This window comes from Schistocerca piceifrons, chromosome 7 (genome assembly GCF_021461385.2).
Source record: "Schistocerca piceifrons isolate TAMUIC-IGC-003096 chromosome 7, iqSchPice1.1, whole genome shotgun sequence".
NCBI classification, from domain to species: Eukaryota; Metazoa; Arthropoda; class Insecta; order Orthoptera; family Acrididae; genus Schistocerca; species Schistocerca piceifrons.
The window spans coordinates 441575174-441601173 of record NC_060144.1 but is presented as its reverse complement, the minus strand read 5'-3'; positions in this window follow the sequence as shown (position 1 = coordinate 441601173).

The window sequence follows — 26000 nt, the reverse complement described above, 5'->3', positions numbered from 1 at the left end:
TTCTGACACCTGTTAATGGACATTAATATGGAATGTGTCCTCCCTTCGCCTTCGTGACTGCTTGAATTCCACAGAGGGCACTTTCAGTGACGTGTCTGAATGTATGTGAAGGAATGGCAGCCCATTTTTCCTCAAAGGCCGAAATCAGGGATGGCAGTTTTGTTGCACGCTGGAGTCTGGACCGAAGTCGGTGTTCTAATTCATCCCAAAGGTGTTCCCTTGGGTTGAGTTCGGGACTCTGGCCGGGTTAGTCCATTTCGAGAATATTATTGTTCAGAAAGCATTGTCTCACAGATGCTATATGGCAGGGTGCATTTTCGTGCTGACACAATTATGGTGTCCTAATTGCTCCCCTACTATAAGCAGAAAATAATGTTTTAAAATTTGTTTATATCCTTCAGTACTTAGCGTTTGCTTAAGCAAAATAGGGAGAGCACACACTAAGCACGGAAAACACACACGTGCCATAGCATCAACTCCTTCGTACTCCACTGTCGACACTGCATATGATAGCATGTTAAAATACTCCAGGCAGCTGCCAAACTGGAGCCCTTCCACTGGACTGCCACAGGGTATAGCGGGATTCGTCACTCCAAATCGCTCGTTTCTAATTATACAATGTCCTAATGCCCTATGCCGTTGCTCTTACATCGCCTCCAACTTCGCTTATCAATGACTACACAACTGTATGCAGCGCATTTACGAAGTAACCCTACGGATAGAAAGGAACACAAATTGCCATTTCAAAAAAATAAGTACTTTGCTATTTAAAATAATAATACATCTTAACGTCTAGTTTCAACGTAAAGTATAGAACGTGCATTGACACTGAATGATGTTCTGATAACGTACTGAGCTTCACTAAATACAAACGAAATGAACATTACGTAATAAACGAGTGTTTCCCACGCTTCTTAAGCACCGGTGATCTACGGGTAGCGTCCTTGATTAGTAATCAAAATGTACTCTGTCCCAGGATCGAATACCGCCGCTGCTTAAATTTTGATTAACAAAAAGCATTGGCCGCCGAAGACTTCCGCCATAAGAAGTTACCCTCATACTGCCAACGGTCTTGTCAAGAGGACGGAGGAGTGGACAGAGGACTAGGGCACTCTCTTGTCATACTGATGGGAAACTACCCCTAAAGGCGGAACTATCAGCAGTGGTCAAACGGCATGAGGATGCAGAATGCATGGAAACCTCTACAATAAAGACACGTAACGTGTATCAACAGTACATGTGACCTGTAATTGAAAAAGTGTCACTATTATGTCTCCGTTGGCAAAAGGTTCCACAGTAGTCTCCCATTCGAATCTCCAGGAGGGGCTGCCAATTGGGAGGTGAACATGAGAAAAAGATTGAGTAATCAATGAAAGGATAACGTTCTACGAGTCGGGGCGTGTAATGTCAGCAGCTTGTCTAGATGTAGCAGAGATCAGTGAAGTGAAATGGAAAGAAGAGCAGGATTTCTGGTCAGATGAAAAATGGTTCAAATGGCTCTGAGCACTATGGGACTTAATTTATGAGCTCATCAGTCCCCTAGAACTTAGAACTACTTAAACCTAACTAACCTAAGGACATCACACGCATCCATGCCACAGGCAGGATTCGAACTTGCAGTCACGCTGTTCCAGACTGTAGCGCCTAGAACCGCTCGGCCACCCCTGCCAGACGGTCAGGTGAGTATATATTTATACCAACAGAAGCAGAAAATGTTATAATGGGAGTAGAATTCATTATGAACAGGAAGGTAGGGTAGAGTGTGTGTTACTGTCGATTCTTACCAGAATCGACGGCAAACCTACACCAACAACGATAGTTCAGGTATACACGCCGACGTCGCAAGCTGAAGAGATAAAGTATATGATGATACTGAAAGAGTAACACAGTACGTAAAGGGACATGAAAATCGAATAGGGGACTGGAAAGCAGTTTTAAGAGAAGGGGTAGAAGAAAAGGTTACAAGAGAATATTGGCTTGGGACAAGTAATTAGAGAGGAGAAAGACTAATTGAGTTCTGTAATAAATTTCAGCTAAGAACATCGAATACTCCGTACAAGAATCGCAAGAGGAGGAGGTATACTTGGAAAAGGGCGGGTGATACGAGAATATTTCAATTAGAGTACATCGTGCTGAAACCGGGTGTCCGATATCAGATATTGGAGTGTAAGGCGTACCCAGGAGCAGATATAGACTCAGATCACAATATACTTTTGATGAAGAGTAGGTTGAAGTTTAAAGCATTAGTCAGGAAGGATCCATATGCAAAGAAGTGGGTTACACAAGTACTAAGAAATGACGAGATATAGATACAGCAATAACGAATAGCGTAGAAGGCAGTACAGTTGAAGAGGAATGGACATCTCTAAAAAGGGCTATGACAGAAGTTGGAAAGAGAAACATACGTACAAGGAAGGTAACTGTGAAGAAACCATGGGTAACAGAAGAAATACTTTAGTTGATCGCTGAAAAGAGGAAGTACAAAAATGTTCCGGGAAACTCAGTAATACAGAAATACAAGTCAGTGAGCAGGGAAGCAAACAAGAAATGGCTGGATGAAAAATGTAAAGGAATCGAGAATAAAATGATTGTCGGAAGGACAGACTCAGCATACAGGAAAGTCAAAACAACCTTCGGTGACATTAAAAGCAAGGGTGGTAACACTAAGGGTGCAACGGGAATTCCACTGTTAAATGCAGAGGAGAGAGCGGATAGGTGGAAAGAATACATTGCAAGCCACTATGAGGTGGAGGGTTTGTCTGATGTGATAGAAGAAGAAACAAGTTGTCGATTTAGACGAGATACGAGTTCCAGTATTAGAATCAGAATTTAAAAGAGCTTTGGAGGAATTAAGATAAAATAAGGCGTAAGGCATACATAAAATTAAATCAGAATTTCTATAACCATTTGGAAAAGTAGCAACAAAACTACTATTTACCTTGATGTGTAGAATGTATTACTCTGTCGATTACTGTCCGACTTTCGGAAAAATATCGTACACACAATTCCGAAGTACGCTGGCAAGTGCGAGAATTATTGCACAGTCAGCTTCACAGCTCATGCATCCAACTTGCTGACAATAATAGCATACATAAGACTCGAAAAGCAAACTGAGGATGTTTCCAGCATGAGATTTTCACTCTGCAGCGGAGTGTGCGCTGATATGAAACTTCCTGGCAGATTAAAACTGTGTGCCCGACCGAGACTCGAACTCGGGACCTTTGCCTTTCGCGGGCAAGCGCTCTACCATCTGAGCTACCGAAGCACGTCTCACGTCCGGTACTCACAGCTTTACTTCTGCCAGTATCTCGTCTCCTACCTTCCAAACTTTACAGAAGCTCTCCTGCGAACCTTGCAGAACTAGCACTCCTGAAAGAAAGGATATAGCGGAGACATGGCTGTGGCTAAGCCATGTCTCCGCTATATCCTTTCTTTCAGGATTGCTAGTTCTGCAAGGTTCGCAGGAGAGCTTCTGTAAAGTTTGGAAGGTAGGAGACGAGACACTGGCAGAAGTAAAGCTGTGAGTATTGGGCGTGACTCGTGCTTCGGTAGCTCAGATGGTAGAGCGCTTGCCCGCGAAAGGCAAAGGTCCCGAGTTCGAGTCTCGGGCGGGCACACAGTTTTAATCTGCCAGGAAGTTTCAAATTGAGGATGTGTTAGATGACTATCAGTTTGGATTTAAAAAAGGTAAAGGCACGAGAGAGGCAATTCTGACATTGCGGTTGATAATGGAAGAGAGGCTAAAGAAAAATCAAATCATAGATTTGTCGACCTGAAACAAGCGTTCGACACTGTAAAATGGTGTAGCATTTTCGAAATTCTGAGAAAAATAGCGAGAAGCTACAGGAACAGACGGGTTACTTACAATATGTACAAGAGCCAAGAGGGAATAATAAGAGTAGACAACCAAGACCGAAGTGCTCGGATTCAAAAAGGTATAAGACAGGGATGTAGTCTTTCGCCCGTACTGTTCAATCTGTACGTCGAAGAAGCGATGACGTATATAAAAGAAAGGTTTAGGAGTGGAATTAAAATTCACGGTGAAAGGATATCAATGATACAGTACCATTCGCTGATGACATTCATATCGTGAGCGAAAGTAAAGAAGAATTACATTGTCTGATGAATGGAATAAACAATCTAATGAACACAGAATATGGACTGAGAGTAAATCGAAGAAAGACGAAAGTAATGAAAAATAGCAGAAATGAGAACAGCGAGAAAACATCAGGATTGATGGTCACTAAGTAGATGAAGTTAAGGAATTCTGCTATCTGGGCAGTAAAATAAGTACTGACGGACGGAGCAAGGAGGACATCAAAAGGAGGCCAACAATCGTAAAAAGGGCATTCCTGGCCAAGAGAAGTCTATTAATATCAAACATAAGCCTTAATCCGAGGAAGAAATTACTGAGAATGTACCTTCGGAGTACAGAATTTTATGGTAGTGAAACACGGACTGTGGGAGAACCGGAATAGAAGAGAATCGAAGCATTTAAGATGATGTGCTACAGACGAATGTTGAAAATTAGGTGGACTGATAAGGTAAGGAATGAGGAGGTTCTACGCAGAATCGGAGAGGAAAGGAATATGTGGAAAACACTGATAAGGAGAAGGGACAGGATGATAGGACATCTGCTAAGACATGAGGGAATGACTTCCATGGTACTAGAGGGAGCTGTAGAGGGCAAAAACTGTAGAGGAAGACAGACATTGGAATACGTCAAGCAAATAATTGAGGACGTAGGTTGCAAGTGTTACTCTGAGATGAAGAGGTTGGCACAGGAGAATAATTCGAGGCATTCCTCATCAAACCAGTCAGAAGACTGATGACGCAGAAAAATGGTGTGTTTAAAGAAATTAAGGCTGCATCACAAATTGAAACATCATAGAACAGGCTGTGCGACTCACTAAATAGCAGCAAGCAAGTTCCACACACAGTTACATAGGAACTTCAGACTGCTGTATCACGTCTAGTTAGACCAAATGTCTTACAGGCCAGCTGCGAACCTCTTCGCGCTATATTACATGAAACAACTTTGATGTTAAAAGCGCCACAGACTTGAAAACAGAATAAACAAATCTGATTAAATACCCAACCAAGTAATGTACAGTGCTTCTCGAGAGAAATTTATACCGGTTTTAACAACTCCTTCCCAGATTCCGTCACTGATATCCGCTAAGGTAGCGAGTGATAAAAATCCTCAGCCTAAGTCAAACTGTAACCATGTCATTGATACCCCTAAATAGCTGTCTCGTGGTACCATCACTTTCCAAACTACGTACCTAAATTTGAGCAGCAAAAACACAGCATTTCTACTAGTTTTTAAAATGGCAATAAGTTAAAGAAATACAAAATGTTTTGCTTTGTACATACTCTGACATAAGAAACCAGACACCATGTTCAAAAGCATTTGAACAACCTGAATTCCAATGTTTGTGTAAGTTACCGTGTTTCCACATCCAAAATGCTTGTATTATTTATCAGAGATGTATAGGAACGAAAACAATGTTCATGTGAAGTTTATTTCCACAGCTTACGTATTTAAAGCTATTAACAATGCTATTATAACTTACAGTATTTCCACGACTGTATTATTTATCAAAAATACGTAAGCACACACACAAGGTTTATGTTAACGTTATTTCCACATCTAAAATGTCCATCAAAAATACTTAAAACGTGTCACTAATAGTATTCCCTATCTAAAATGTTATACACTGATTTCATTTTATGACTCTTAGCACAACAGACCGTACTAAAAACGGCGAATTTTGACTGTATCTTTAATGGATTGCATTATTTAAGCTGCCGAACTGTGTCGTCATCAGTACCCGTACAAGGTCGCAATATGTTAAGTCCAATTTTTTTTCACAGTCAAATTTAGGCACTGTCCTCCCCGGGCTGAGAAAATTCCCAACCCGGCCGGAAATCGAACCCGGGACCCCATGATCCAGAGGTAGCAACGCTAGCCACTAAACATGAGCTGCGGACAAGTAGAACTTTGAAATGCACATAATGAAATATGTAATCACGCTCCGTGAAAGACAATGATGGAAAAGGTTCCACATAGAGTAATGAATCGACTATCAAAAGTCGATCTTGTCACCGAAGTAAAATTGTCTGTATTACGTATCAAAATATGTAATTACTTCTTCTACAGCAATAAAAAGTAAAGACAGCTCGATATTGGGCACTACTGCTGATCTTACATGTTAAGCTGCACTCGGCTACAAGCAAAGTCTGCTCATGCACCATATTTTAAAAAAAGTCAAATGTTGTCTTTATCATTTATCAAATAATGTAGATATTTGTTCTACAACGTTGGAAAACACACGGTACTAGTGATAAAATTTATGGGTTGAACTACACTTTTGGACGACAATACTTCGAACTTCGCACTACACTATAAATAAACAAAAAATTACATGTGTTATTTGTCAAATACGTAAAGAATTTCTTCTTTAGCAGTAAAAAGCACACACGGCTCGCTTCTTGGTACTAGTAATCCAGCTTACAGTTTAAGTAGCTCTTGTTGATGATCAAATTTCGCTTATTGCAACACACTTGGTGCATGGTATAATAAAACCTAAAATAAATACTCTCACATCGAATTTTATCTATAATATTAAAAAGATATAAACGCAGCACTATTGCTGATCTAACGTACAATGACAAAGTTCTATCATTCCTTTTTTTAATTTGATTTTTCAGTCGTCTGACTGGTTTTATGCAGCCCACCAAGTAATCTTCTCCTCAGTCATTGTACCACACTTTTAAACCAAAAAGCGTTTGTATTATTTATTAAAATATATGAAGTATTGCATTATTAATAGAAAAAAATTCCACACGCCACTAGCGATCTTTGTTTCACATCCATCTGTCCCAGAACCTTATTTTCAGTGTAACGGTAGTCACCATGATTTCATAATGACAGTCAACATGTCAACTGACCCTCACTATTTCTAACAGCATCCACCATGCATTCAGGGGTAATGGTAGTCTTTGTAATTGGGGTAATGAGTGTCACCATGCCATCTGACCTTCATTATCCCAATAGTATCCACAGTGCATTAGGGTTACTGGTAGTCACCACGATCAGGGGTAATGGCAGTCACTGTATCAATTTAATCTCATTATCCCCCTAGTATCCACCGTGTGTTGGGAGTAACAGTAGTCACAATGAGCGAGGTAACGACAGTCAAACAAGATCTAGTGTTCAGTTTTTTATTTTCTTAAAGTGTAATAAACTGTGTGGACGGCGTAAGTTAGCATTATCAGCGAAAGATGACGAAAGTTTCGTACAGCACAGTAAAAATTTCACCCTATCATTGAGTCGCTATAATGTTTGGGTGACTGAAAAATAGTTGAAAGTGGACAGCTGGAAGTCTACCATCAGTACGTATTTGTATGATATCGCAATGCCTTATTCATCCGCCGACACAGGGCAAGCGATTATCAAAGAAAAAGTGTCGCCTGTACGAGAATATACACAATAGATGTAAGAGTACAGGTTGTCGACACATGGTAGTGGACCTCTGGATGTTTGGGTGTGCGTCGTGAAGGGATAGCCAAATAGTAAAGCGACGCTCACGATAAGCGAGAAGTCCACCTTCGATTCCGGGTCGGGCACAAATTTTCCTTGCCGTCATTCCATTGATACAGCTGATGGTGGTCCATATTGGTAATTGCGATTACATTTAATGTACATATTAGTGTTGTCCCTTGTGATGTTATAGAACAACCTGTTATATATTTAGACAAATAAAACAGATAGTTTTTGGTTTCTTTGAAGTGCGGTACAATGACTGAGTCTTGCTCATAGACAGGTGCACCTTAACCCGCAAGTTAGATCACTAGTGCCTATAAGTGAGCCATGTGTATTTTGTACTTTTACAGAAGAATTCTTTTACGTGTCTTGGTAAATAATACACACAATTCTTTCTTTCCTTAAAGTGCAGTACAATGATCGAAGTATTCTCGTTGACAAGTGCACTTTGACCTGTAAGTTGGATCAATAAAGCCATGGGACTGTTGTAATGTTACAGAACAGACTGTTACGTGTTTTGATTCATTGGCATAAAGATAGTGTGGTGCAGATGAAGCTTACATGTTTTTTTATAAATAACACAAAGGTGGAATACTGTAAGTTACACTGGTATTATCATTATGTTTACTTATTTTCCACAGACATTTTAGATATGGAAATAACAGACGATTTTTTTGTTTCTTTAACGAGTGGTACAATGATCGGGTGTGATAATATAACTTTGGCCACAGCCAGGTACAGCTTAAACTGTAACTCACATCAGGAGTAATGGCAATATGCGTGTCATCTGTACTTCCTGCTGTTACAGAAGAAATATTTACATATTTTGATAAATAATAAAAACATTTTATTTTTCTGTAGAGATCGAATTTTCGTAGCTCAGTATTTCCTCAATGCAGTATCTTGTCCATCATTATCTTTGAAGAAGTATTGTCCAGCAAGTCTTTTACTAAGCGGTATTTACATATTGTATTTCGTGCATTTAAAAACTCTTCTTGTACATTAGTAAAATATTCCGTTTAACTGATAGAACGCATTAGACAGCTCGGCAAAACATAATTTTAGTATGTTTGTTCATTTCATGTGTTGGAAAATGTGACGTTGGTAGATAACACTTTAGATCTAGAAATAATCCAAGTTACATCATTTTCGTATTTCTGACTGTCATTTTTAGCTGTGGAAGTAACTTTCCATGACCGTATTGTGTGTATGTGTGCTTACATATTCTTCATAAATGATGTAGATATGGAAATAATACAGACGTGGAAATACTGCAAGTTATACCCTTTATGTACTTATAAATGCTGCAATCAAATTCATGAACATTGCTTGTTCGTTTGTATGTATGTATGTATGTAGGTGTGTGTGTGTGTGTGTGTGTGTGTGTGTGTGTGTGTGTGTGTGTGTGTGTGTGTGTGTGTTTACGTATGCATTTTTCTTCAATAATGACATTTTGTACGTGGAAATACTGTAAGTTACATCAATATTGTCACTATCTATATGTATTTTAGACTTGGGATTAACATTGGCATAAAGATAGTGTGGTGCAAACGAAGCTTACATGTTTTTTATAAATAACTCAAAGGTGGAATACTGTAGATTACACTGGTATTATCATTAGACATTTTATATGTGGAAATAACATTGACATAAACATTGTGTGGTTCCGCTCAAGTGTTTTCGATAAATAATACAGATATATTAGACTTGGTAATGCTATATGATTCGCAAAGATTGTCAATATCTTTAAGCACTTTATTTCTGGAAATAGTATTGACATGAACAATGTGTATTTCAGACGAGGTTTACATATTTTTAATTGATAATACAGCCATTTCAGATATGGAAACACAGTAATTTACGTCGATATGTCAATACCTCTACCTATTTTTGATAAATTACTCAGGTCGTTCAGATACCTTTGAACATGGTGCTTGGACTGTGAGGTCAAAGTCATTACAAAGCATATCAGCGCTAGCTCCGCCATCTTCGAGTTTTTAATGTTTCGCTACCATGACGTTATGCACAGGCTGCAGGGCCACCAGGGTGAGGCCATCTTAACTCGGTAAGTTGCCCAGAAGCCTGAAGCTCAACTGTTCCCCTCACATTTCCTTTAAATAGCGTGCACTATATATGGGATATGCGCATGCATTTGTTGATAAAAATAATTATTTCCTCTCGAAGTCTTATTACACACGATGAGCAAAAACATTATGACCACATACTTAATAGCGTGTTGATTCACATTAGAAATCGACTAAAACAGTGAATCAGTTTCTCATAATTTCGACAAGTCATTTTCATGTGTCTGGAAGTACGTGGTATCAGAGGTCTACACACAGGTAGCGCAGTTCCCACACTTTACAGGCCGATGCTAAGGAGATGTAGTCCATCAACAAATGAAGTAGTTTACAGAATACTCGCTCGACCGACGTATGAATATTGCTCAACAGTATTGGCTCTGTACTATGGAGAACTGAAACAGAAAATACAGAAGATCCAGAGAAAAGCGGCGCGTTTTGTTACAGGTACATTTAGTAAGCACGAAAGTGTCACAAAGGTTGATCATCCAACTCCAGTTGCAGACACTGGAAGAGGCGTTCTGCATCATGGTGTGGTTTACTGTTAAAATTCCGGAGTGTACACTCCTATGGGGATCAACAAGTATATTGCTTCCTCCTACGTATATCTCGCGGAAGTCCATAAAGATAAAACGAGAATGATTCGAGCCCACAGGGAAACTTACCGGCAAACGTCCATCCCACGAACTCTTCGCGACTGGAACAGCAGACGGAAGAATTACAATGGTAGAAAAAGTACCCTCCGTCACACATACACCACAAGATGGCCTGCGAAGAATAAATGCATATGTAGGTGCAGATGTGAGTGCGTAGCTTACACCCTATAGCATATGAAATGCGTTTCATCACGTTCGTTTCAGGCGAGACTGGTGGCCAAGACATTTTGTGAGTTGGCTGTCACGGTCCTCAAATCACTACCTAGTGACAAGGACGTATCTTGCTGTAATTTGCCATCAGCTTTCAGGGAGACTTCAAGCATAAAGGGATGCAGGTGGTCTGTAGTAGTGTTGACGTAATGCCTTCGATTATTATTGTTATCACAGGTCGTGGGTAATGATGTATTGGGACACGATCATCACTCTGGTGCAACAGGAAACGTGACTCATCTGACCAGACAGTAAGTTTCGATGAATCCACGGGGTTCTGTGCCGATGATCCAGTGTCCATTGGAACTGTAATCAACGGTTTCGTTGGGTCACCATGGGAGCACATAGTGGTCGCCTGCTGCGGAGCTCAATGTTCAACAAAGTGCGCTAAACAGTGTGCTACGAAACTCTTCTACCTGCTCTACAAACCACTCTGTCGTCACATACGGCACAGATCGCTGCCTATTCTGCTGTACGGACACCTGGCAGCCACTGAAGCTTCACGTTCTGTGATGAGGTGTGGATGTGAAGCACCTTGTCACCTGTTTGTGGTTTCAACGTCCTTCAACCATCTTCCATGTACACATTACATGTATTCACGATTCCGCAGAAGGATAAGTATCAGCTGTAGAGTGTAATGACGACAGTGGAAAATTTGTGCCGGAATATACGTGGAAATGAAATGAGCGTTTGGCGTCATTAGCCGGGAGGCCCCTTACAGGTCAGGTCTGGCCGCCTTGGTGCAGGTCTTATTACGTTCCACGCCACATTGGGCGACCTACGCGCCGGATGGGGATGAAATTATGATGAAGACAACACAACACCCGGTCCCTGTGCGGAGAAAATCCCCGACCCAGCGGGGAATGAAGCCGGGCCCGTAGGACGGCATTCAGTCACTCTGACCACTCAGCTACCGGGGCGGACGGAATATATGTGATGGGTGTTCGAGTACAGGTCGTAGACGCATGGTTCACGACATATAGAAGCTTGAGTCTGGCCGTGAGTCATGCACGGATAGTCAAATGGTAAAGCGACCGCTCGCGATAAGTGGGAAATCCGGGTTCCAGTCCAGGTTCCGGGACAAATGTTCATTGTCGTCATTCCATTCTACAGCTGATGGTTGTCTTTATTCGAAATCGTGAATACATTTAATGTGATTCATAACGGCCGTAGTCGCCGCAGTGCCTATTCCTTTTCACATGCATGCATGTCCACAGATGTTCCCAACGCTATCACACGAACAGCCGACCAACTCCGTCGCTTCTGAGGTGCACTTTTACATAACAACCTATCCTTAGTCACAGTCGTTTACGTCAATTGATATTTTCCCATTTTCGGCCAGTATCATTGGTAGAATAATTCACTATACGACACCTTCTCTCTAAACGCTGTGCTCCGGTGACTGGGATAACAGCCTGGCCAAACACGTGAGGGCTGTATTTGGATGTGCACAGCGTCAGGTGCACATCACAGGGTTCTGAATCTCACCTTACATTTTCTAAAGTTGATCGTCATCCTCACTGCCGAAGATCACGCTCGGTCGCGGTCCCGTTTATGAACTGCTGCTGCAACTGTCGTGATTGCTGAAAAACACAAGTCTACTTTCAGTAAAAAGCGCGTAAGTTTGTTTTAAGAGATGTCCGTCATTTATGCACTGCTGTACTTCTTGCCACGGCGCTGTTACAATTACACACGAAACATTACACAACATTCCGACTGTGTAAACCAGTAGTTGGCACTTGCGAATAATAATACTGACTAACTTTATGTTTCACAAAATGACTGCCAAAGATCATTATGCCTGTTCTACGCGTCTGACACACATTACAAACCTCCTATCTCGCGACGTCACACTCACGACCGTTCTCTTCGACCGCTGCCACACAGCTCTTAATGCTGCATTCAGACCCAGTTAATTCTTTCATGAATAAATCTGTGAGTGATTTTTACAAACTACCTGCTTAGTGACGTCATACTCGCTGTCGCTGGTGTCGTCCGCCACCACACTCAACTACAGCCTCCTCCCAGCTCTCTTGGCAGTGACAGTATAACTTCTATTTTTGACGTGTAGGCCAATCACAGCTCAGGAAGTTCCCTGTTATCCTCCCTCCTCATGCTTTGCTCAGCCAATAAAAAGCGAAGGTTATGTCTCCAAGTGGATTCTGCACCTTAACTCGAGACCAAGATAACGCAGTGTTCTACCCAGACGGCTGGGCTTGTGACATATTGCACAACACTACGATTTACTCATATCAATCTGCTGTAAATGTTACACCTATTCGCCTGTTCTCCGCTCATATGCTTTCCTCATCGAGTCACGTGCATGCAGTGACACCAAGTGCATCCAGTCCAGCGGAAGACAACAGTGGTCATAATGTTGTGGCTCCTGTGTAGTGAACTGTGCAGCCTCCATTTATGTATGTTTTTATGGTCTCAGTGAAAGTATGTTAGCAGAGTTTCCGTGTGAGTGTTTGGTATGTGTACTCTTGTCCTTGCCCTGTTGTTCATGTGGCCTTTAGTGTGACGACTGGCGTGATGCAGCTGGACTATCGTAGAAGCCCCTTCATCGATGCATTACTCCTGCATCTTGAAACACCCTGCCACATAAAAACTGTGTGCCCAACCGGGACTCGAACCTGGAACTTCTGATTTTTGCGGGTAGTGTCCCTACCGACCTTCTTTTTAGGGTTCCGTATCTCACTCGGTAAAAATGAAACTCTTACAGGCTCACTTCGTTGCCCACGTGTCCGTCCGTATGTTTGTTAACACCTCTTTTTCTCGTGATCGGTTAGAGTTATCAGGCTGAAATTCATGACACATACCAACATCTATGGCCCCTTTGAGGTGTAAAAAATTTAAGCCATTAAGTCAATTCATTACGAAGAAACGGATATTTCTTTTATACTCGCATACTCACTGAACGAAACCGGCAGTGTATTTCTCGTTGTTTTAGAATCACGAACTTTGGAAAGAAGAAAAAATCCAAACATTTTTAATTTTTAATTACCTCACATAATTATTTTTTCATAATAAACTTGCATTACATTCGTAATATGTCAAAATCTAAGGAACTACTTTAGGGATTTTGATCTGGTTTACAGTGCATTTTCCATCAAACGATGACAGGCGTAAGGCTGCTGGACTTCCGCCTCACGCCAGCTTACCCTCCTTATGAACATTCCCTGACAGTCTATGCTTCCGATAGTACATCATCTGTAATGTTTAAAGCCTGCCGGAGTGGCCGAGCGGTTCTGGGCGCTACAGTCTAGAACCGCGCGATCGCTACGGTCGCAGGTTCGAATCCTGCCTCGGGCATGGATGTATGTGATGTCCTTAGGTTAGTTAGGTTTAAGTAGTTCTAAGTTGTGGGGGACTGATGACCTCAGATGTTAAGTCCCATAGTGCTTAGAGCCACTTCAAGCATTTGAAGGGGGCGCTGAGCTCTGTCTTCTTGGAGAAGTGACGCTGCTCGCTCTTTCCGTTGGCGTGCCTGTCAGCGGATCCTTTATGCCTTTTCGAGGCGCTGCGCTAGGCGATGTGCAGTCGATGCTTTAGGACTCCACAGTTGGCTTCATGGTTCCGTTTTTGATCTACTTGTTATCAATGTAGCAGTTCCAGTGCTAAAATGTATTTCTCGTATTCGGATGTAGAAGGAATTGAGACAATGCTCCATGACTACTGTAAGTAATACCTTCAGCGGCTTCAATGTTTATCTGTATGGTGAAATCCTAGCAATACTCAGTTATGTGACTGGATTTGCGATTTCCTGTCAGAGAGGTCACAGTTCGTAGTAATATTGACGGAAAGTCATCGAATAAAACAGAAGTGATTTCAGGCGTTCCCCAAGGTAGTGTTATAGGCCCTTTGCTGTTCCTTATCTATATAAACTATTTGGGAGACAATCTGAGCAGCCGTCTTCGGTTGTTTGCAGATGACGCTGTCGTTTATCGACTAATAAAGTCATCAGAAGATCAAAACAAACTGCAAAACGATTTAGAAAAAATATCTGAATGGTGCGAGAAGTGACGGTTGACCCTAAATAACGAAAAGTGTGAGGTCAATCACGTGAGAGCTAAAAGAAATTCGTTAAACTTCGGTTACACGATAAATCAGTCTAATCTAAAAGCCGTAAATTCAACTACATACCTAAGTATTACAATTAAGAACAACTTAAGTTGGAAAGAACACATAGAAAATGTTGTGGGGAAGGCTAACCAAAGGCTGCGTTTTATTGGCTGGACACCTATAAGATGTAACAGACCTCCTAAGAAGACTGACTCTTTTAGAATAGTGCTGCGCGGTGTGGGATCCCTACCAGATAGGACTGATGGAGTACATCGAAAAAGTTCAAAGGAAGGCAGCACGTTTTGTATTATCGCGAAATATGGGAGAGTGTGTCACAGAAATGATACAGGATTTGGGCTGGAAATCATTGAAAGATAGGCGTTTTTCGTTGCGACGGAATCTTCTCACGAAATTCCAACCACCGACTTTCTCCTCCGAATGCGAAAAAATTTTGTTGACACCGGCCTACATAGGGAGGAACGATCACCACGGTAAAATAAGGGAAATCAGAGCTTGTAAGGAAAGATATAGCTGTTCATTCTTTCCGCGCGCTATACGAGATTGGAATGATACGGAATTGTGAAGGTGGTTCGATGAACTCTCTGCCAGGCACTTAACTGTGATTTGCAGAATATCCATGTAGATGTAAATACTCTTTTGTGTCATACATATCTCGCGCAGAACAATTATCCTATGTTTAAGTTAAGAATTTTCATTGCTCCTTTACCTAATTGCAACACCATGCTGGCTAAGAACGAGACCATGATATGTTTTCCGTCTGGTCCCCTAAGAAGCGCGCGGTATTGGAGTTTTGACGAATATTCTTTCTTCTTTCGTTTCACCGTCTTTTGGGTGCGCTGGATCAATCATTTCTTTGTGCGTTGTTCTTTTCTTAGGCCCCAGTATTTCTTCATTCTTTCTGATCTTCTTCTCCTCTCTTCTTCCGAGATGAAGGGCTTGGACTTTTGTGTGGATTTGTCTTGGAACCTTATGTTTTCATCTTTAGTAATTCAATTGTTCGATCAATAAGTGAATTTTCTGAAATCTTTAATTCTACTAGGTCTTTCTCAGTTTCTTTAAATCAGTTGGGTTTCGTTTTTCGATTACGGAAGAAGTCAAAGATTTGTTTAGTTAATCTGTTGGAATTCATTCTGAGAAGATGACCATAAAAATTTATTCTCCTTTTTCGCATAGAATCTGAAAGTTTTTCAGTTTTCTTGTAGAGTTTTATTTTTGATGAAATTTTGGCCCAATGATTTTTCTTACAATTTTTCTTTCCTTTAGCTCAAGTTTCTCCATTTGGCCTTTGAAATTCATGTTACGTGTTTTTGCTGCATACAGTGCTTCTGGCTTAATTACTGTCTTGTAATGTGAATTTTGAACCCCCATGAAAGGGATTTTTTGCTGTATGTGTTTTTAGTTAGTTGGAAAGCCAATTCAAGTTTATTTTTTCTGGATTCCATTGCTTTGGTTTTCCCAGCATTCCAACTAATCCATTCTCCGAGATATTTGAATTCTTTTACTATTTCAATCTTGAACTTTGAGGTATTTACATGAGTGCTTGATCTTTGTCAATATCTTAGTTTTCTCAAAGGAGATGTGAAGACCTATTTTAGCTGCTTGTTTCATTAGTTCAAGAATTTTCTCCCGTGCTTCTTCCGCTGTTTCAGCAAACAGGGCCATATCATCTGCAAAAGCAATGCAATTTACTTTAAGGTTCTTCTTTTTGCAAACCCAGTCTTATACCACTCTTAATATTTGTGTTCCTTTCTCTGACTACTTTCTCAAGCGCACAATTGAACAGCAACGGTGAGAGCCCATCCCCCTGTCGCAGTCCCGTTTTTATTTCAAAGGGTTCCGATAGTTCGCCCATAAATTTAACTTTCGAAAGTGTATTTGTAAAGGTCGCTTTTATAATGTTAGTTGTTTTCTTATCCAAACCCATTTCTTCCAGTACTGATAATAGAGATTCTCTATCAATCGAATCATATGCTTTTTTGGAATCAACGAAGGAGATTACGTATGTCTTTGTCCTTGATTTTTGGTATGCCATAATGTTTTTGAGATTTAGTATTTGTTCTGAATATGATCTACCCTTTCTAAAACCTCCCTGGTATTCCCAGATTTGCGGTTCCAATTGCGGCTCTGCGCTGTTCAAAAGGACTTTAAAAAGAATCTAACACACAAATATTATTTCATTCTCCTTAAAAATTAAATAACATGCGAAGCTATATTCTTTCGTAGCTCGTCTCTTTTTACGTCGTAACTGCACCTTCTCACATCATTGAAGGTTGGTTGGACCAGTTGGCTAGCCAGTGTTGTCCAAGTTAAATACGTCGGTAAAGCTGCTGTCTCATATTACCTGTCAGTCAGTGTACGCGTAACGCACAGCATAAAACGTACCCTTATTATCGTTTCTGACTCTTCAAATCAGCTTGGTTTCCGCTCCACCTGAAACGAAATCCAATGAGATTACAACAAACGCTCAAGAATAAGAGGTGTAATGTTTACATCAGGTTTACTCTTGTGATGAAAACAGTGTAGTCGAACGCAGCCCAACGGCTGCGGCGTCGTCTGTAGTGCGGGTGGCCAGGCGGTAAGGGGCGGCAGAGTCGGCCAGCGAACGAGCGCGTCTCATTGAGCGTCTCCCAACGGCGCGGACGCGAGCGCGGAACGGGGCCCCATGCGTGTGTGTTTTTAACGCTCCGCCTGTTCGGTCGTCAGCTCCCGCTTCACAGGTCCGCTTATAAATATTTTTATTTCCTCTGAGAGCCAAATGGGCCACTCTCTTTTGCACCGCTCTGCGCCCGCCCGTCTAGCCGCGTTTTCCCCCATACCTCCCTCCCTCCCCCTCGCCATCTCTCTCTCTCTCTCTCTCTCTCTCTCTCTCTCTCTCTCTCTCTCTTCTACCCCGCTGGCGCCTATTTTTTGCTTTTGCTTTTGTTTTCGCTCAACCGCTGAATGTATTTGCAGGTTGCGTTGGCCACACACAGCAGTCTTCGTGCATCCATTCGGGCGCCTGCAGCCGCGCGGCAGCTAGATTAGCAGCTTAAGCGAACTCCACAAACAACGCTGCGGCCAGTGGTGAATCCGCACAGAACACCGCCAGAATAAAATCACTGGCTCTCTTTTACCCTTTCCATTCTACTTTCCGACCAAAAAAGTACGAATTGTCCGTTTGGTGATTTTACTCTCTTCTTGATACAATTCAATTCGCGAGATCGAAATTAGTACTAACGGTTGCTTTTCAGTACGTACTCATCAAACAGCATCGGAATATGCTATATTCCAATGTACACGTAAACCGTAATCGTCTAACGTGACAACAAGGACTGTCTGATCACTTACTTATTAGCTTTATTATAATTCCAGTCTTGGATTACAATGTTTATTTGCAATCAAGTTATGGATTTCGGTCGGTGATGGGCATTTTCATAGCAATCGAGGTAGCTTCATTTAAAAAACGCTCCTAACCATACGAATGCGAAGCAGAAGACAACTATGAAACAATAGTGTGTTACTCGTATCATGGTATTACATATTCAGAGTCATTAGCCATTTCGGATTCATGAAACAAATAAAATATGGTACCTAAAGAGCACCATTGAAGAGTACACATTTCACGTTATACTGCAGTGCAGCGGCAACAAACATGTCTCCAATCAGGTCCGCTAGATGTCGTCGCTGCACTCCAGTTTTCATGATTGCTTTCTTTCTTCATTGTTATTTCATCCCCCCGCGCCCTATGTCGGTAGGGGGGGGGGGGCGGGGTGTTGGCTATCACCGGTACAGTCAACCGATTCTTCAGCCAACAGACAATAGAAAATTAAAGGTTACGATAAAAGAAGAAACAGAAGGATGGGATATTACGAGTATAAAACTTTCTGGAAGGGGAAATAAAATGTAAGTTTTTATATAAACGAGACAGGACATCTTTCACTTGTAGTTAAAAAGAAGTAATGAAATTTAAAACGAAAAGCAGTAACTGCGCATTTAAAAACATTTAAAACATAAAGCTCAAACACTGACATTTAAAATGGGCACTTTCCTGGCACTAAAAACTGGAAGGACCTGCCCTGTAATAGGGAGTCTGCTGTTGAATAATTGGGCGGTGAGGAGGGTAGAAATGTGTTGGCATAAGGATGGAGGACCGGTGCATAGTAACAATGGCTTAAAAGTGGCTGCTGGGGCAGAAGAGCGGGTGGACTACTTGGGGGGGGGGGGGGGGAGGAGTATGAGTGGGGCTAATACTTATTGGGAGAAAGAGAGGAGGGGAAAGAAAAGCAGAGGGGGCAATAAGGGGGGGTAAGTAAATGTGGAGAGGGGAGGGAGAGAGAACCCTAGTGAGGTGAAAATTCGTGGGGTGGACTTATAGGTGAAGTTCCTAATCTGGAAGGGAAGACGGTAGAAGTTTCTTTGGGAGGGTACGTAGGGAGTGCGTAGGTGTAGGGTCGGTTGACGCAGCGGCGTACAAAGATCGGTAAGTCAGGGGAACGCACGTGATTTTTTGAGTCGATTTTGCGGATGGTGTAGATTATTCGGAGCTGTTCAGTGTGGACGAATGCTGAAAGCGAGATGGACTGCATGGGGTTCCAGGACCTGGTGCGACTGGATAGGGCAGAGATTCATGCAACACTCGCGCAGAAAAAATGGAACGAATCAAGGTGTTATAGGTTTGTAGTAAAGTGGAGTGGTGCAATCCCAGTTTCAGCAAGTTTGCAGTTTTAGTAGTTCTAGTCTGTTATGAGCCTTCTGTTGGATGGTTATTAGGTGAAGTTTCCGCATTAACTGCCGATAGATTGATAGACCAAGGTGTTTTAGTGTATTAGTTAGCTGGATGAGACGGTTGTTAATCGTAAGATAGAAATCGTGGAGACGGAAGGTACTGGTGATGCGTCCTATAGCTACTGACTGGATTTTGGAATGGTTGGTCTTGAAGAGGCATTGGTTGAATCACAAGGCAGACTGATCGAGGTGGCTCTAGAGGGGTCGTTGGGATTTCTGGGGTGTAGGATAGGAAACGAGGAAAACGGTGTCACCAGAATACTGAAAGAGGAAGGAGTTTGGGCATATCGGACGTGTAGAGGAAACAGAGGAGAGAGAGGAGAGGATGGGGCCTTGGGGCATGCCTGCAGCAGGATGCAAGGTACAGGAATTGATGAACATAGGATAGTCGATTAGAGTGTAGGGATGCAATAAAGCGGATGTAATTAATTAAGATAAATGATTTCAAAGAAGTACATTCCTGACGAATGAATGAATGAATGAAAATAGCCTGTGTTGTCCCATTGAGGGCAAAGGCCTCCTACGAGTAGGGGTAGCTGCTTTTGAAGACTCACGCAGTGAGCTAGTTAACCTAAGAGGGTGACACACTTAAAGCACACTACGCATTGAATTACACTTCATCACTTAGTTGTAGTTCTAGTTCTTTCCACTCCTTTCTGTTTCTGGCAATGCTGTTTCACTGTCTTCGTGCTTGTTTTCTGAATAAGCCTGGGAGTCTCTTGCCGATGTAGAGGTCCCATGTGGTAGCTCATGCCGTCCATCTGTCGTCTTTCAGCCTCACCACGTGCCCGCCCCACTTACATTTGATCTTCATAGCCTGTCGTGCTATCTCTATTGATGCTGATCGAGGTATTCGATATTCTGTCTTTCAGATAGGTGCCAAGGATCTTCCTCTGCATTTTCTTTGACATACCTGTACAGTAATTCTCTTTGGCTTTGAGAGCCCAAGTCTGACGTACATATAATAACACTGGAAAAACGCAGCTTTTGAGCCTTGTATCCAGGGTTCTGTCTAGCAATACGAACTTTAAGGCCCAGAAAACTTTCCAAGCTAAGGAAACTCTGCGTTTATTTCTTTTTCCATTTTCTTGTTAAAGGAAATTATTTGGCATAGGTATATATATTGTGATGCATACGCACATTAGTTCCGTTTGTAAGGTGACAGAAAAAATGAAGGAAAATTTCACACTTTACATAAGAGTTTTATACATCGTAATAGGAAGTTGAATATGTCACCTAACTTCAGCAGTAATGAGCAGATTTGCCTATAAGTATGTAATGCAAAAGGAAAGACACTCAATTGATGATGTTAACACACCGCTTTTATATAATGCATGTCAATGAGCAGAAGGTGAAACAAGCAGCGAGAGGAAATATTTTCCATGGAAGCCAGCGTCGGCAGATGCAGAGGCCGCACCATGGGAGGCACCATGAAAAGCTCTTAGGGGTGTCCCGCAGTGGGAATCAGCGACCGGACAAATGACGAATACTGCAGAGCAAGTAACGGGTCACCAGAAGTAGGACCAAAAAAATGGATCAGATGGCTCTAAGCACTACGGGACTTAACATCTGAGGTCATCAGTCCCCTAGACTTGAATCTACTTAAACCTAACTAACCTAAGGACACCACACACATCCATGCCCAAGGCATGATTCGAACCTGCGTCCGTAGCAGCAGTGCGGTTCCGGACTGAAGCGCCTAGAAGCGCTCGGCCACAGCGACCGGGAGAAGTAGGACAGAAAGAAGCTTTATAAAACTGCATTTCGGACTTCCAAATGGATATCCACAAAACCGATGACACAGTTAATCACGTGAACAGCGAATGGTACACATGTGAAAGGACACATAACGTCCGATTCGCGGAAATGAACTAGGAAAGAGTAAAGTGCCGAGCTTTCGACGCAGTTCAATGGTAGGGGCCTTGCCATTGGCAGAGAGGGCGTCCACAAAATAAGAAGAACGCTCCCATTGGTCGAAAAAAGCCATGACTTGGAGAACGAAAGAACCCAGGTCGGGAGAGAGTTTGGCTAGAGAGAGAGGAGAGCGAAATTTTCGGGGACTCTTCTCTGAACTGCTGTCAAGTGCAGAGCGGGGTGCATAACACTCTGTACGACGCAGAGGAAAAATTTGAGTGAACGCTGCGTTCACTGCGGCTGACATTCAGCTAGATATTAGCTGAAGCGTAGTTGAGCTCCAACTGTATAGAAACGAACCAGCCAGTTAGTTGATTGTCCTTGAGAGGACTGAGAGGGCATTTTAATATTCACACTGTTCCAGCCATGAGCGTGCATATCGCCATATTCCAAGCTAGGGATTAGTGTGTGTTTTCTTGCATAATGAGAAACATAGGGAGAGCTTCTGTTGGGAAAATCAGCAAAGGCTTAATTAGTTTTTATAGGAATTTCAGGGGATGAGAGCAGCCATGCAGCTCATTGCAGCTAAGGTAAATACTGCACGCAGAGGCATAAACTTCTTCGTTCACCAGCTTGCGTCCACTGTAAATTCGAGCGACCTTGGGTAATCTTTTGCTCAACTTGTCACAAAACTAACCATCCTCCATAGACTTGATTGTCATCCTAAATAATACCGAACTTCGAACCGGAACCGGATGATTATCGTAGTACTGGCCAACATCATGACGTAGTCGTAAGAATAATTTTGAAAAGAAACATCTAGTTAAAATTTACCGTTGTTGTGTTTAGGATTATTTCACTTTCTGAAGACGAGATGCGTTCGTTTGACAACTGTCGTAACGTTGTCACATTGTAAACTGTGTAAATTCCTGTATTTCTGTGATAAGATTGCTACATTAAACCAAAAATTATTTACAGCTTACACAGTCGTTGTTCTAACACCCGAAACCTTACACGTTCCTTCAAGATATTGGGGTTTCAAATCCATTTGTCATTACTTGCGTTTTAGATTTGTGCGTTGTGAGTCCTACCATTTTGCATTGTACGTTAAGTTCCTGGAGTATTGATTGCAGTTCCCTTGCAGTTTTGGCGAAGAGGACTATGTCGTCAGCGAACCTCAAATTTGTTAGTCTCTTGTCGCTAAGGCATAGTCTGTCTTTCTTATTCCATTTTAGTTTCGTGAATACGTCCTCCAGCATGCAGGTAAATAGTTTTGGGGAGATGGGATCCCCTTGTCTAACTCCTCTTCCCATGCGCGAAGGTTGGCCTGTCTTTTCGGTTTTAACTCTAGCGAAGCTGTGGTTTTGAGTGTTTCTTAGTAACTGAATGTATTTTGCTTCTGTTCCTTGAATTCTTAGTGTTTATAAACAAATATATAAAGACGTAGTTCACATTTTGTAGAATTGAATGGGAAATAATGCTTTATAAAAACAAACACCTGTGTTAGAAGATTACATTATCTCTTTATGCAATCGAAACAATTTAATTACAGAAAGAATTACAGCTCACTACTGAAAAGTTATCAAATATGGACAACGCATTCGCGCCAGACGGGAGCTCGCAATAAATCACAGGCAAAGCAACAAAATGGAGTAAAAAAGGCATTGAACGTTACAACATCACTGCCACACGTCGTACATACAACAACCATATCTATAAAGTATCAGTAAGTTAAAATACATGTTATAAAATTATACAGTCTTAAAAGGTATAGTAACATATACACTAGCGAGTATAATGCGGAAGCATAGACTGTCCACTAAAAAATTTGTTTTATTTACGAGCCAATCATTTGAAATATCTTGAACAGCTACACTTACAGAAGCCTGGAACTGGGCACGTTGAACAGTTGTTTTATAGTTGTCATCTCTTTTACATTCATATAGTTTGAAGTGTTTTGTAAATTAGCCTACTTTTGCGTGCTGCCGGCCGGAGTGGCCGAGCGATTCTAGGCGCTACAGTCTGGAACCACGCGACCGCTACGGGCATGGATATGTGTAGGTTAGTTCGATTTAAGTAGTTCTAAGTTCTAGGGGACTGACGACCTCAGCAGTTAAGTCCCATAGTGCTCAAAGCCATTTTGCGTGCTTATATTTTCTAGGTCTGAACATGATCATTACTGATAGAAAGTAAAAATCTGATTACAGACAAACATTGTGGCCCAAGACTTGAATTATAGTAAAGTAAATATTTTCCGGGATCGCTAGAAATGTTTTCGTGTCTATATCAGAACTTGTAAATTTACTTATTCCTTAATCTTTGTTTTGCAGTGTTAGAAATTATTCGTTGCACATTCATACGAAGCTTTCCACAACACCCAGGTTACTTTAAACATCACAATGCTGGTCCAACAAGTGGCGATATCCTCTTATCTAACTTTGATCTACGACCACACTTAGCCAGGAACGGGTGTGGGGCTAAGATGGCGACAGAAGCTCCTGATAAAGTAGCATTTTTACACACACAAGTAAAGTAAGCTATACTTTACAGAAAATGTCGGAATGTCTACTGAGAACTGAACATCTTTTCGATTTACAGTCTAAACAAAAGAATCTGTGACCTGCGAACAGCGTCTTTAAATATGAGTTAAAGTTTTTTCGTTTCCAGGTTCGATCCATGCCGCTCCCTACATCTTAAATAAATATCATCAGCAGTGGTGAATCATGACTTTCGTTGTAAGAAGACCCCCTTGTTCTGCCAATGACCTTGTCAACCTTTTTTCCTTGGGGTGGAAACTGCCGCTAAAAGGTGAAAGAATCAGCAATGATTAAAAACGTGAGCACGCAGAAGGCAATGGAAAAGTCTGCATTGATGGGCACATAAAGATCTATAAGTGTAAACGTGACATGATGATCTCTCTATCGGCAAAAGATTTCGGAGTAGTTTCCTGTTTGAATCTCCGAAAGGGGATTGCCAAAGGGAAGGTGTCCATGGAAGAAATATTGAATAACCAACGACAGGGTAACATTACGCCAATCGGGGCGCGGAATGTCGTAAATTTTAATGTGATAGGGAAGCTTGAAAATCTGAAAATGGAAATGCAAAAACTTACTCTACATATAATGAGCGTGAAATGGAAAGAAGATAACGATTCCTGTCAGACAAATATAGGCTAATATCATGCCCAGCATAAAACAGGATAACGGTGGTTGTATTCGTTACGAGTAAAAAATTAGAGAAAAGTATGAGTTACTGTCAGCAGATCAGTGGTACGGTTTTTCTCATTAGAATCGGCAGAAAACCATTCCGAAAACAATAGTTTCGCAAAAGAATTATATTGGTAAATGACACAGAAACACGCAATGATTCCAGCTGAATTGCATCACGGTCAAAACGAGACTCCGAAGTCAGATATGCGATTCAACCATAATTTAGTAGTGATGAAGAGTAGACTGAAGATCGGCAGACTCAATGTGTAACAAGTGGGGACTGAACTACTGAGGATAAATGAGATGCATTAAGTTCTCTAAGCCTGTAGATTCTGCGATAATGATAACCGCTGTAGCTAGTTGAGTTGAAGAGGAATGAACATATCTGAAAACAGCAGTCGCAGAACAATCAAATATAGGGGCTTGGAAGGTAACTGTAAACTTGGGTAACAGAAACATAGTTAAATTGATCAACTAAAGGTATAAGCACAAAAATTTTCAAGGAAAGATGGAAACACAACAATAAAGTCACTCAGGAATGAAGTCTATAGGAAGCGCAGGAAGAATAAGAGCAATAGCTGCCAGAAAAACATGAAGAAATCGAAAAACAAACGGACCTCGGATTTGGTATACATGGAAGTAAAATTAACTTTCGGTTAAATTAAGAGCAACAGTGTCGACATTATACCAAAGTATTTCTAGTCTTAAACGCAGCGGAGAGAGCGGCTCGATGGAAAGAGTACACCGAAAGTCAGTACGAGAGGGAGGAGAAGTTGCTGGCTTGGCAGCAGAAGGAATGAATGTCGGTTTGGTAGGCGTAGGGTATCCAGAGTTTGTCAGAGCCTTGGAAGTCTTGCTGTGGAACAAAGCAGAACAGATTAATAACATCAATTAGGAATTTCAGAATTGCTGGAGAAAGGGGAGGGGGCTTGGTGGCACTCAAACAATTATCCAAGTTTGTGTGTTGGATCTAAGAGCCTGGGAAGTACCGTGGTATTTTCAGAAGAAAAACCTCCACAAAATCCTGATTATATAAAAGGCAGATAATTGCTAGAAGTATCATGTAATCAGCTTAACAACTCATGCACCCAGTTTGCTGGCAATAACGGTATACATAAGAACAGAAAAGAATATTCACGGCGTGTGAGATGACGATCAGTTTCGTATTACCAAATGTAGATGTACCTGAGAGGCATTCCTTACGCTGCACTTTATAATTGAGGTGAGACTTATTAATAATCAAGACACATTAATATAATTTGTCAGACGATCAAATGCGTTCGGCAACATAAAAGATGTTTGAAATTTAAAAAAAAATACGAGCTGTAAGGACAGAAGAGTAATATATATAATTTCTACAATAGGGAAGAGGTAGCAATAATAATGGGAGACCGAGAAAAAGTGTTCGGTTTAAAAAAAAGTAAAAGACAGGGACAGAGTCTTTCTTCCCTGAAATTTAGACTGTAAATGGGAGAATCAATGGGGTAAAGTACGAGGAATAGGCAAGAGAAGGATTAAAACTAATGGTGGAAGGATAACAGTGATGACATTTCTATCCACAGTGAATGTGAAGAAAAATTATAGGACTTTT